This window comes from Pelmatolapia mariae, linkage group LG16_19, assembly GCF_036321145.2.
Source record: "Pelmatolapia mariae isolate MD_Pm_ZW linkage group LG16_19, Pm_UMD_F_2, whole genome shotgun sequence".
NCBI lineage: Eukaryota > Metazoa > Chordata > Actinopteri > Cichliformes > Cichlidae > Pelmatolapia > Pelmatolapia mariae.
The window spans coordinates 39,477,777-39,490,501 of NC_086241.1; positions in this window are offsets into that span (position 1 = coordinate 39,477,777).

The following is a 12,725-nucleotide window of genomic DNA, read 5'->3' on the forward strand; positions in this document are numbered from 1 at the left end:
AATGAGAAGAAGCTGCTGAGAATTGTGCTGATAAGAGGAGAAAATGCAATGCGCGAAAGTCACGTGGTCTGTCAATCTCTATCAGAGCTATTGCCTCTGTCTGCTTCATTAGGCTGGGTACTTGTATTTATTTCGGTCCATATTAGAAAAGCTGCTAAAATTATAAAACTTTGCAGAATTGTAATAAATGATCAATATAAATGACTGGTCTGTGATAGTGTTTAAATTTGTAATGAAAAAAAAATGTTGAATCAGAGGTCGTGGGATTGAACCCACGACCTTTGAGGTGCAGAGCCATGTCATTACTGATTGCGCCACCTGGGAAGGGGGCGGGCGGCTGAAAAACAAATAGATCAGCAATCAGAAATAGATCGCGGTGAGAGGCGAAAAGCGCCGTTTTTTGGAGTTACAAAACGTCGTGTAACTCAAAAACTAGGAGGGCTAGCAGAATAATTCTTGTACTGGGACTTTGGTGTATTTTGACTGCGATTTTCATAGCTCTTTGTACCTCCGTCGCGGAGATATGACGAGAGAAGAAACGGCTTCATTTTCAGAGTGTGAGAACTGAGAGGAGGACAGATTTCCACCCCTCAAACAAACGTAATTTATGGCTCAACGGTAAGATGAATGTAAAAACTGCTTCCACTGTGAGTGTCAGCAGTGTCTGAAGATATATTGGCACAAGCCGCATGTCCTAACTTTGCTTTGTTAAGGAGATATGGCGATTTCAAAATGCCTCCCGTTACAGAATTTCAGCTCTGAATTTCAAAACCTCCCCATACACTTTGAATGGGAAGTAACCAGACTATGTGTCACTTCGAGGCAAATTGCAAAAAAACGGTAAATCTCACAATAAAGATAGTAACATTGTCTGAAAGCCAGCAAAAATACCTACGTTTTGATGTATAATTTGTGGAGGTTGAGTGGAAATTGAGCGAGTAGTAAGAAGTTGTTTAGACATGAAGAGAAAATTCAGAACAGACCAGCACACACTCTGAGTTAATTGCATAGCAACCATAGCAACGCATGTATTTTCTGAAAAATCACAATTTTGGAACTGAAAACTTAAAGAGAGATAAGATTAAAACGGTAGAAGAGCTGAAAAAGCTGAATCACACAGGAATAGCCCAATAATCTGAGAACATTTTAAAGTTTGAATGGAGTTTCTAGGTGAAAGTATGAGGAAGCAGTTAAGTTTCAAAACCAAGCAAGTTTTAGCAGAATTGTGGAAGTTTTCCATTCATTTCAATGGGACAAATTAAAGGAAAAAAGTGTAATATTTTAAAAAGTATAATAGTAATAAACACCAAAAGTCATAGCTGGAATTAGCAGAAAGAGCAGAACAGTTTAGAGTTTGAACTGAGAAAATCGGCTGAAAACTGAGGGAGTAGTTAAGTGCCAAAAAACGGGGTAGCAACTAGATTATGGTGGAATAAAGAATAAAGAGAAACAGGAACTCAATAGTGTGGATGCCTCAGGCATCCACACAATAAAGAGAAACAGGAACACAATAGTGTGGATGCCATGAGGCATCCACACAATAATAATAATAAATCCGAGGAATAGTAATATGTGTGCCTCTTGGCATAGGCACACATAACTAAAGTCAATAAAATAATGTAAATGAATAAATTAGACAGTTACAAATTATAACAATACAAATCGCTCTACATAGGCACATATAGACAGTGTAGGGCCAGTGTTGAAGAGTATATGAATAGTGCTGTGGAGGTGAAGAGTTTCAATAAAGAAAAGGCTTTTTAAAATCTTCATTGCTGGTCAAATGACGTGTTTCTTATTAGTCTTGTCAGTCTAGTCATTTGTCATGTTATAATAACCAGAATTCCACTAGTCAAACAGAGCGACTCAGAAATAAGAGCCATTTATTTCTACCATAGAGCTGTTGTCTTTGGCTGTAAGGGTAAATAAAGTCTCACTGTTAGAGAAACCTGATAATAACCAAATTCTTCTGAGATTATTTATATTATGTCAGTTCTTGACAATGTTTACAGGTAATTCCTTCTGTCAACATTGCAGTCGGAAAACTGCCTAACATCTCTCTGCAATAGTCTGATTTAGTCTATTTTTCTTCTTTTTGTGTTTTGTGACAAAAGGCTGACTCACGGATACGTTTTCCAACAAACACTGTTGATTCAGTTTTCACAAACTTTATTTTTCACCACACATGTGGAACATGTTCACAGAGCTGCGCACGTTTCCATATGTGATGATTTAATTCTCACTTCTAAAGCTAAGAATTGTGTTGGACAATAATTCATTTCTTACTTACCAACTTGATCATTTTAATAAATTACTTATTTAATTTTATTTGTTCTTACCACCTCTGCAATAATCCAGCTGCTGCATGACTGCTTCAGAGATCTGAAGCCAGTTTACAGCATGCAATCCCTCAAAAATACCAAGGCTGCAATATAGGTAGGGATGATATCCAAAGAAGAAAAGGTACCAGCCAGTACTTTGGTCAGATCTTTGTTCATACGATGGATGAGCTAGCAACATCACCAAGGAGGGACAAAGTGTTCCTAGTCAGTAGGATTATGTATTTCATGGATTCATGACTGTACACTCAAAAAAAGGAAACTGGGTGGTTGTTACATTTACAAAAGTCTAACTTGTAATTTGAACAAAATAATTTCTTGTTTCTATGGTGAACATAATTAAATCATGTAGGATCTGTATGAAATTCAACAACCTAATTTCTTCTTGTTGAGATGACCTGATACAATCTAGTGAGAGTGGTTAGTTGCTGAACTCATGAAATTCACAAGATCGCACGAGATTTCAAACTGCAGGAAAATCACTGGAGTTGTAGGAGGCAGATATCTACACACATACCACGTGTATGCTATTGCTATTTATTGTGGTTTAACCTGTCAAGGACAGAAATGTAGAGAAAATTCTGCGTCAAGCCTTGTAATCATAGCTTTCCTACTTTTGTTAAGCCCGGATTGGTGGCATGGTGGTTAGTGCTGTTACCTCACAGCAAGAAGGTCCTGGCTTCAAATCCACAGTCTGGCTAGTTTGCAGTGGTTTCTCTCTGGGAATTCTGGTTTCCTCCCACGGTTAAAAGTCATACAGTTATTAGAGTTAGGTTAATTGGGGATTCTAAATTACCCATGAATGTGAGTGCAAATGGTTGTTTGTCTCTGTGTGATAGACTGGCGAGCTGACCAGGGTGTACCCTATCACATCTGGGATAGGCCCCAGCCTCCCTGCAACCCGGATAAAGACAGGAGCATGGAAGTCATTGTAAAGACATTAATTTTTATGTTAACCAGACTCTAGACTTCAGTGATGGGATTTCCGGCTCTTTTTAGAGAACCGGCTCTTTCGGCTCTTCAGGTTGTTTTGTTGTTTTAATTAATTTATTATTAACAACAATATAAAATTATGCACAAAAGGAATTACTAATGTAAAAAACACCATGGTTTTATTTATATATGTTTACATATATAAATATATACAGTGGCCACTAGAGACAAAGCACGTACAAACTCCAAAGCACATTTGGAAAAGCATATGTGTATTGTTTGTGTATTTATACACAAGCACTCATATATATTCAAATAATTAAAAAAAAAATGTTCATTTACCTGTTACTACCACACACCAAATCCGGTCGTTGGTACTTCCTGGCTTGTGTAGCCACGAGGTAACAAAAGCTCAACACTGCGCCTAGCATCCTGGAGGACCTCTGTTGTCTTTTGTACGTGTTTTGAAGTTTGTACGTGCTTTGTCTCTAGGGGCCACCGTAAATATACTTTTATTTATTCACTGCACATAAAATGTAATAAATAAATCATATAATACAAAAACCAACTATTTACATTTCAACTTTTAACTATTTAAATTTTCAGCTTTTTCCTTTTAAACAAATTTAAAATGAAACAACACAAAACACTGCAAACCACAACACAATTAAATATAAATTAAAATATGAAAACAAAAAGAAGATGCACATTCTCTGTCATATGGGCCTGCATGAATAAACTTTCTGAATCCTTTATCATCCACAACTGAAAATAGTTGTAGATGATTACTATACCTTTCTAATGTGACGTTGTTGTCCCTGGCTCTCTGTCTCTCTCTCTCCCTCCCGCTCTGTTCCTGTGCTACTGAGAGTGTAACTACTGCCCCTCCCCCCTCTGCCCAGCGCAAAGCACAAGGCTCGTGTGCGGAGTGAAGCGGAAAAAAGTGCCAGAGAGAGAGAGAGAGAGAGAGGGTGAGAGAAAGAAAAAAAAAACCCCACGGCTCCCAATAAGGATCCGGCTCGCGGCGTTCACTTCAAAGAGTCGGCTCTAACGGTGTGTTCACACCGAACGCGATAGGCACGGGCGAAAACGCCCCAAACGCCCCTAATTTGACGCGTGCACATTCGCACCTCGACGCGTGTCCAACAGAAATCCATCGCGCCTCAAAATTGCATCGTCTCACGCGCGTGAACCGGAAATGTGGGAGGAATGTGGGAGGAAGTTGTGCCAGACTTTGCTAGATGGCAGCTGCCGAGCTAGCGCTTCTCTATTTACTGTGGAGAGCAGAGCAGCGGCGTTAAGGACGTCCTCGCCGTACCTGGTTCCAGTCCTCCAGAGGCGTGAGCAGTTTGATGAGTTTCACCACTTGCCCCAGGAGCTGCGCCTGGATGACGGCGATGACAGCGATATCACTGTCTTTCACTTGCCCAGTTTGAGGACCTGCTGTCCCGCGTCGGTCCCAGAATCGCCCGCCTAGACATCAACTACAGGCGCTCAATCCCACCTGCAGAGCGCCTGTCCATCTGCCTGAGGTTAGTAAAAGTGTTTATTACGGTAGTCCTTTATTGATACCTGTGCTAATATATGCGAAACTATCGTTTATACACTGCTAACATGGATGTGGTATGCTAACAGTGAATGCCGTCGGTGTTTACTGATAGCAAACTGTGGTATGGAGACGACTGTTTATAATATTTCTAGTGATACTCGAAAGGTCTCATCAAGTCCCGATTTAATTTGATTTATGCTGTTATCAGTGTTTGCAATGATAGCATGGCTGTGGTGTCTATCAGTGTATGCTCTCGGTGTTTGCTGATATCAAACTGTGGTATGAGGACCACTGTGGGTTAATCTTTGTAGTGATACTCGCTCCTTTTTTTTATTTACACCTGGTTTAATTCTGGTATAGTTGAATATTTGTATATAATCCCTGCAGCTGTCAGACTCTATAACAGGGGTCAGCAGCCTTTCTTAAATCTGAGAGCTAGATAAAATTGTGAACAGTTTGGTTCATCTTTAGTTATATGATTCTATCTAGCATATTCTATCTTGATATGCTGTCTTATCACAGGTTAATTTTTCAAAAATATTAACAGTGATTTAAGCAAGGAAAGGGCTACATGTCAACATACAACTCTTTATATCTATTAATGTCTTACTTCATTCCTACCTGACTGACATGTTGAGGGATTATGAGTGATTGGCTCACTGTAGTGGTAAAAGTTGATACCAGTCAAATTATGATATGTTAAAGTTAAAACAAAACACAGCTGACTGTTTTATATTATATCTAATATATATTATGTAATTATCCTTATAATTACAAAATGTTTTATGTAAGATTTATGTTTTGTAATTTAAATCTGACATCACAAAAGTATTTTGGAATTTGAATAATGTATTTTGTAACTGCAGTACACATAATACTAATTTTGAACAATTTTGTCCAGGTCCCTTGCCACCAGGGACTCCTTCAGGACCATCGCGTTCAGCTTCAGAGTCGGTGTGTCCACGGTGTGCCAGATCAGCCCCCAGGTAGCGACGGCCATCTGGGACTGTCTAGTGGACGACTACATGGCTGTGCCTTCACCTGGAGACTGGCGGTCCATCACAGAGGGATTCCAGGAGTGCTGGAACTTCCCTCTCTGCTGTGGAGCTCTGGATGGGAAGCACGTCCAGACGAATGCACCCCATATATCATATAGGAGACACACACATTGATATACACTAAATATTTATTTCATTTCTTTTTTTGTGGTGCCCAAATTTATGCACCTGCTTGATTTTGTTTAAACAATTATTGCACACTTTTTGTAATTCCAGTAAACTTCTTTTCACTTCTCAAATATCTGTGTGTGTCTCCTGTATGATATATTTAACTGACATTTTTTATTGTAACAACCAACGATTTATACAGGAAAATACTGGCTATTAACAAGGTTGCCCAAACTTTTGCATCCCACTGTATTAGTATATTTTGTCATTAGTATAATATGAAATAAATTCTACATGTGTCAAGTCATGTGCCAACATTTGCTGTGTAGTAGAACTGAGACATTAGTCATTATAAAAATTTATTTGAAATAATATTAAAATTCTCAAACAGAAAAACATTAAACATAAATATATAAAATATAAGTATTTACAGAGAGACAGGAATAAAAAGGACCCAGCTGCTCTCCAGAGCAGGAACAAGGCTGAGGAGGAAATGCTCCATTGGAGACTGGCGTGGCCTCTTCAGGGACACCAGGATGGCCAGCTCCACCACCGATGGACCGTCCTGGGACCCGTCCCTCATCTGCCTCTGAGCTGTCCTCCTCTCTGGGCCTGTAAAACAGCACAAAACACAAAGAAATGAGAAGGCTGATGCTAGATTTTAATTTCAACATTGAAAAAAAAAACAGAATATAACCAGATTGGTTGTAGACATTTAGTAAAGGTGATCACAAGGGAATCCCACCGAGTAAAAAGCTATCAGTGCATGCTGTACATCTGATGCTACAATTGCATACCTGTGGGTGCAGCAGCAGGAGCTCAGGGACTGGGGAGCAAAGAGAAGCAACAGGGGATGCTCTGCTGCAGAATCAGCTGGCTCTATCAAGACAATATTAAATGTTAACAGGTTTTAAACAATAGTCATAGAGAAAGTATATACAGTGGTCCCTCATTTATTGCAGCAGGGGTTGTCAGAATAACTAGCCCCTCGCCACGCACTTTATACACTTTTTTCCCCACACACATGAACATTAGTCACAGTTCTCACAAGTTGATTCTCAAAGTGCAAATCTTTGTAGATTACAAAACGTAAAAGTATTATTATGCCGTGTTTTGTCTTCGTCTGCCTGCCACTTTCATGCGCCTTTTTCCCTCGCGGTGCAGGTGTGTATTTCCGAATGAGGGTCATAGTTATGGGTGTTTTTGTGCTGTTTTATCTATTGGATGTGATGGTTATCAAAACAAAACATGATAAATTTGACAAGCGCAGGAGACACGACACGGAGGAGATTTGTCAATCAGGCTGCAGAATGCAGTGCTGTACTGTGCAAAAAAAAAAAAGAGAAAAGAAATCAGCGAAAAAGCGAGGCAGTGACGGATGAGCGGGACCACTGTGTGCTGTTTATTAATAAACAAAATATATTCCTATATGACAACATGCATAAAAGCAGAATGGTATTTGTACATCAGTGGGAAAATAGCGGTGGCTTGCTAGCTTTTGTGCGGCTTCCCCGGGTCAGTGAAAAATGTAAAAAGAGAAATGAATGAACTTACCAGGTTGCCCGATCTCTTCACATTTCTTCCTCCAAGCTCGGTCCTTTATATTCCTGTCTCGGTACACAAAGCAGCTGGTGTCGTACAGCTCCGGGTGGTTTGCTACGGCGTTGATTAGCCTTCCCTCCATTGAAGAACGAAGGGCTTTGGCTGGATCTGCCCCTTTGACATAGGTCACAGCCACGTCACCAGGCTCCTGATTGGTTGTCGCGGCGCGATTTGACGCTGGAGTTCAGATTTTCCAACTCGAGCGGTAGAGGCGAAACACGCGTATGCACAAAATGCAACACAAAAATTCACGTGCGTGGTTTTTTTCGCGAGTCAAACGCGCCCCACGCGCTACACTGACGCGCGTTTCAGGCGTTTTGGCGTTTTCGCGACGCAAATCTGCCTCCGAATTTTCGCCGGACGCGCAATCGCGTGTCATCGCGCTCTTTCCATTGACTTTACATGTAAACCTGACGCTCTGGCCGCCTCTATCGCGTTCGGTGTGAACACACCGTAAGAGCCGTTACGTTTGCGACCGACCCATCACTACTAGACTTTGTTGAAGATTAAGTTCAACATTAAGTATAGGGCTTTGGAGTTGACGTCACGCCGCAATGCATTGTGGGAGTGCGGCACCATTTTAGCAGGCCACATCAACTAATATTGCATATCCAATCTTCCTTCCTGTGTTGGAAGGAAGATTGCTACGAGCCACACATAACCCTTTAAAGCCGGTCGGAGCGGGCACCGTTGTGCGTAACTATTTTTAAATCCCGGTAGCACTTCAACCACGTAAGCTAGCGCAATAATTTTTTTTGCATTAGAAACTGGAGGAGTTGAACTTACATTTTATGCCATCAGCTTGTCCTAGGTCACGGTTTCCTTCCACGTATAGCTTTGCAAAAACTGCATAAAAAGCACTTGCAGCAACAAAAACATAATATTCCAGAAACACGCTTTGCCGATCCGATCAGCTGTTCGTAACACTTCCTACGTCCATCAGCACGAACTATCGCATGTCCGCCGTGACCTGCCCGAAACCGGAAGTGACGTCATTTTGCGGAAATGTAGTTTTTTACCATCAGGGGCTTATGAGCCTATACTTGTGTTTTTAAAAGTTATGTTTGACTTTATGACTTTCTGTGTCGTTTCTGGGATGCTTAGAACCCAAATTGCACTGCTGGAAATAGTTTATTTTGATGCACATGCTGTTTTTTTTGCAAATTTGCATTATAATATTTATTTTCGTTTTTCCTGCAGTATATGAAAATTGGTGTATTTCAAAAATGAAACTATGAAGACACTTAAAATAAATTTCCTGTGGTGGGAAACTATTTTGTGCAACTTTTTTGTATTTACAGTTTTGAGGGATAAGCCTCTTAAATTTCTCTAACTAGAAATATATGTTAAAAAAAACAAAAAAGATTTTCAATTTTTTTGTAGTTTATTGCACTTTTTTGCAATTTATGTACTTACTATGCACTTAATGCATACATATTATTAAAATTTGGGTTATAATGGTTGTATTGATGTATATCAACTTGAAATGCTCCCAAAAATGGCTCTACAGCATGTAAAAATATAATATAAGCTCTCGCGGACTTGGTTCTATGGTAGGTCTTAAAGGGTTAAAAGCAGCTCAAAAGAAAAAGGACAGTATAGAGACAGATTGCGTCCGGATGCAAAGAGACGGTACTTGCCAAAAATAGCGTGCATTGGAAATGTGGACCCGTATGAAATACGGCAGTGGAGTAGAAACCCTGAAGACCAACTGCTATTGACTTAGCCTGATATATTCTCGTACCTGTGGAGTCAGCGCGTACACGGCGAACCAATTTCGCAATTATAAATCTCTGGAGGCGCACATCCACCAAGGACTGGGTACAAGATTTGGCTATGTTTAAGCCTCCACGTCGCGAATTCGCCGTCATTCAAACAAAGGTAAGTCAGCTTGAGTACTGCGAGTAAAATGCGTTTGATTTCCCCCGAACATTCAGATTAGTGCAGCATAAATTCATTCATGAGGGGAAATTACAGTGAGAACACGTGGAGGCTGTTAGATGGATAACATAGTGAGTTCAGTGCACTGATGTGATTTAGTCATTCTCTATGGTTAAAGAAATTGCACTAATTAATTCATATTTATTATAAATAATCCTAATTATACATTTTGCTTCCGTGTTTATGTCCTGTGTAACTAAAAATATATTCTATTTTAGTTTTATACATTGATTAATGACCTGCAGAATCTCTTTATGTTATTAAGTGATTCATAATTGTCACTTAAAGTCGAACTTTATGCTTTCTCCCTCTTGAAAGTGATGACATCCTTGCATTACATACTTTAGGTTCATTTTTTGCTGGCAGATTTAAAAAACAAAAAACAGGCAGATTTAGAATATAACATGCAGCGTTCTATAGATGGATACATAAAAACACTTTATTTGTTACATTTATGATAAATGGATTTGAAAGTAGATAAAACACACTTATGTCGGCCTTGGCTCATTAGTTCTTGTCTTTAAATGAACTTTGTCTGTGTGTTTCAGGTACTGCACTCTAAGACTGAATGAACCAGCGTTGCAGCCATGGGTCACTGTGAGCATCACAGGGAAGGTTGAAGCCGCCCACTGCACCTGAATGGCCGGAGTCGTGGAGACCTGCACCCATGTCACTGCTCTTCTGTTTAAAGTAGAAGCAACAGTGTTGATCGGTGGCACAAGGACTGTTACAGGTTAACCTGCATACTGGGTTTTGCTGGGTAATATGACCAAGATACAGTCAGAGGTTGGCCATAAGATAGACTTCTCCTCTTCAGCTGCCCAAAAAAAAGGCTCTCAATCAAAACATAAACAGACCATCCGTATTGAGAGGTAAAAGAAGCCGTCCTCAAAAAAGAAAAATCCCACCTGCTACTGTGGAGGAGTTGTCTCAATTGATGGGAAAATATTTCTCCAAGCATATTTCTGTTCTGAATGACCCATAATGTTTTATTTAGGGGGTCTACATTTGTGCCTGAAGTGCACTGCCATGTAAATAACTTGTATTTACTGAATATGTACTTACTAAGTACCACTGTTCAAAAGTTGAATAAAGAAACAAACACATTTTTGCCTTTTTTTTTTAATTAAAACCACTTTGTAGAACATCACATCGGTAACAATGTAGAATCAATGTCATGTATAGTTTACAAATGACAAAATGTTCACATAAAATCACGACAGCATTTAAATAATATCACCCACTATGAGCATTCTGTAATTTACTGTCTCTTTTGAAAACTTATCACTACATATACAACACAAGACTTTTAAGAGCATTTAACAAGAGCATTTTCCCTGGTTTTACTACCACTCTGGGGCACATGTTCACTAAAATGCAGCAAACCTTCACCATCTTATCCAGAAGGGTCACCTCTTCACCCTCACATGGAAGAAGTAATCTGATTGGCATGGTGGTATGTAGCATGTAGTTTGAAGCAGGGATTTCGGAGTGCCCCATGTGTAGCGTTGGAACCCAGTCAGGATTTGTTTCATGCATTTCATAGGCTGGTTTGCTGCAATAATGCCAAATAATTAGCAACTCTATAAATAGAACGTATATCTACAAAATCACTCATTAGGATGTTTGTTCTAATTTGCTATGACCTCAGAGCGCATTGAAAATAAAAGTAATAGGCTATAAAGAGTGATATGAACTTATTTAGAACTTACCTGAATGAAAATGTCTGGAGCACACCAACAGATATCTGTGGATGGTAGAGAACTGGATATCAGCTCGTCTCACAGCTGCTATCCAGGCTAGACGCCTTCTTTTGGTAACATCCGCTACATGAGCTCCCTCACGTTGCTTCCAGGTGGGGAAAGAATAAAAAGAGAGCCCATTTTCCAGCTTATTCCCTTCCCGATTGTGCGATCTAACATGACAACACAGCAAGTGCGAACCACTGCTGATGCTGTCCATGTGCTTTCGCTCCTTTAGCCCTTTGTTTGGCCTGCTAAAATGGCGCCTTGGCGGTCATGCCCCCTCCCGTGACATCACGCTCCAAAGCCCTATTTAAGTGACCAAGTAGTACTGGGGTAAAAGTTATTGAAGCGTGTTGAAATAAAATGACAAAATTGTGAAGGATTAAAATATTCTAAGAGCTCAACTTACTTCATCTAAACATGTTTCAATCACATTTTATCAATTTTATCAAGGCAAAATGCACAGGTTTATTGAATATGAATAAGTTGTGTTGATTTAACTCAGTTGTTTAAGTTTCTGCCAAAAACACTATTCCACTATTGAATTAAGTAAATCCAACATGTTCTTTTTTTCAGTGTACAACAACATTTTGGACTTGACCAGCTTCCCCTGTGTAAGAGTGGACAGAGATCCCATCAAGTGTTACAAGCAAAGAGGAGAAGAATTTGTTCATGTCATTAGCTGCTGGTGCTTAGTCTTCAGCCATATTATTTACCAAGACAGTTTTCTATAGCGTTATCATCATTGTTCACATGGTGACCAATGTCATCATGGTGCAGGTGTGTGACATCATCAGCATTCAAACCAGCATGAAAAAGATCCCCTGACCCAACACTCCATGTTTCATGGAAAATATAGGAAATTTTAATCACATTAATCTCTCAACTGTACCCCACCATTTTCAAACAATATGTTGACTGATAACCAGAGACAATAAAACACTGGCCTTACACACCAGCAGGGCTGAGGCATACAACTCTGTCTCTCCCACCCATCTTCTGCACTTCCTGACTGCATTTGTAGGCAATATTGACAATCTGACATAGTGCATTATAGAGTATATCTGGTCCTGATGATGTCAACCACAGAGTCTTCTGGAGTTGTATCACTGATCAGTGTGGAGTTCTGTATCTCACCCTCAGCCTTGATCTGATATTACAGATGGTTTCAACGCTCTGGAAGACATCCTATCGTTTCCCTGTTCCTAAATGTTCACACCTAGATCTTCCAGTGACGACAGGACAGTTTTTTTGGCTTCACATGTGATTGAGACACTGAAAAGAATAAACAGGCTTCCGCGGGTAGACCGTTGGCTGGGCTTCTAGTAGTTTACCTAGCAACCCTGTATCAGCGCTGAAGATGCTGCTGGATCAGGTTATTACAAAGAACATATTCTTTGACTGCATTGGTTATAATATCATTAGACCATCAGTACAGAAGAACAGACTC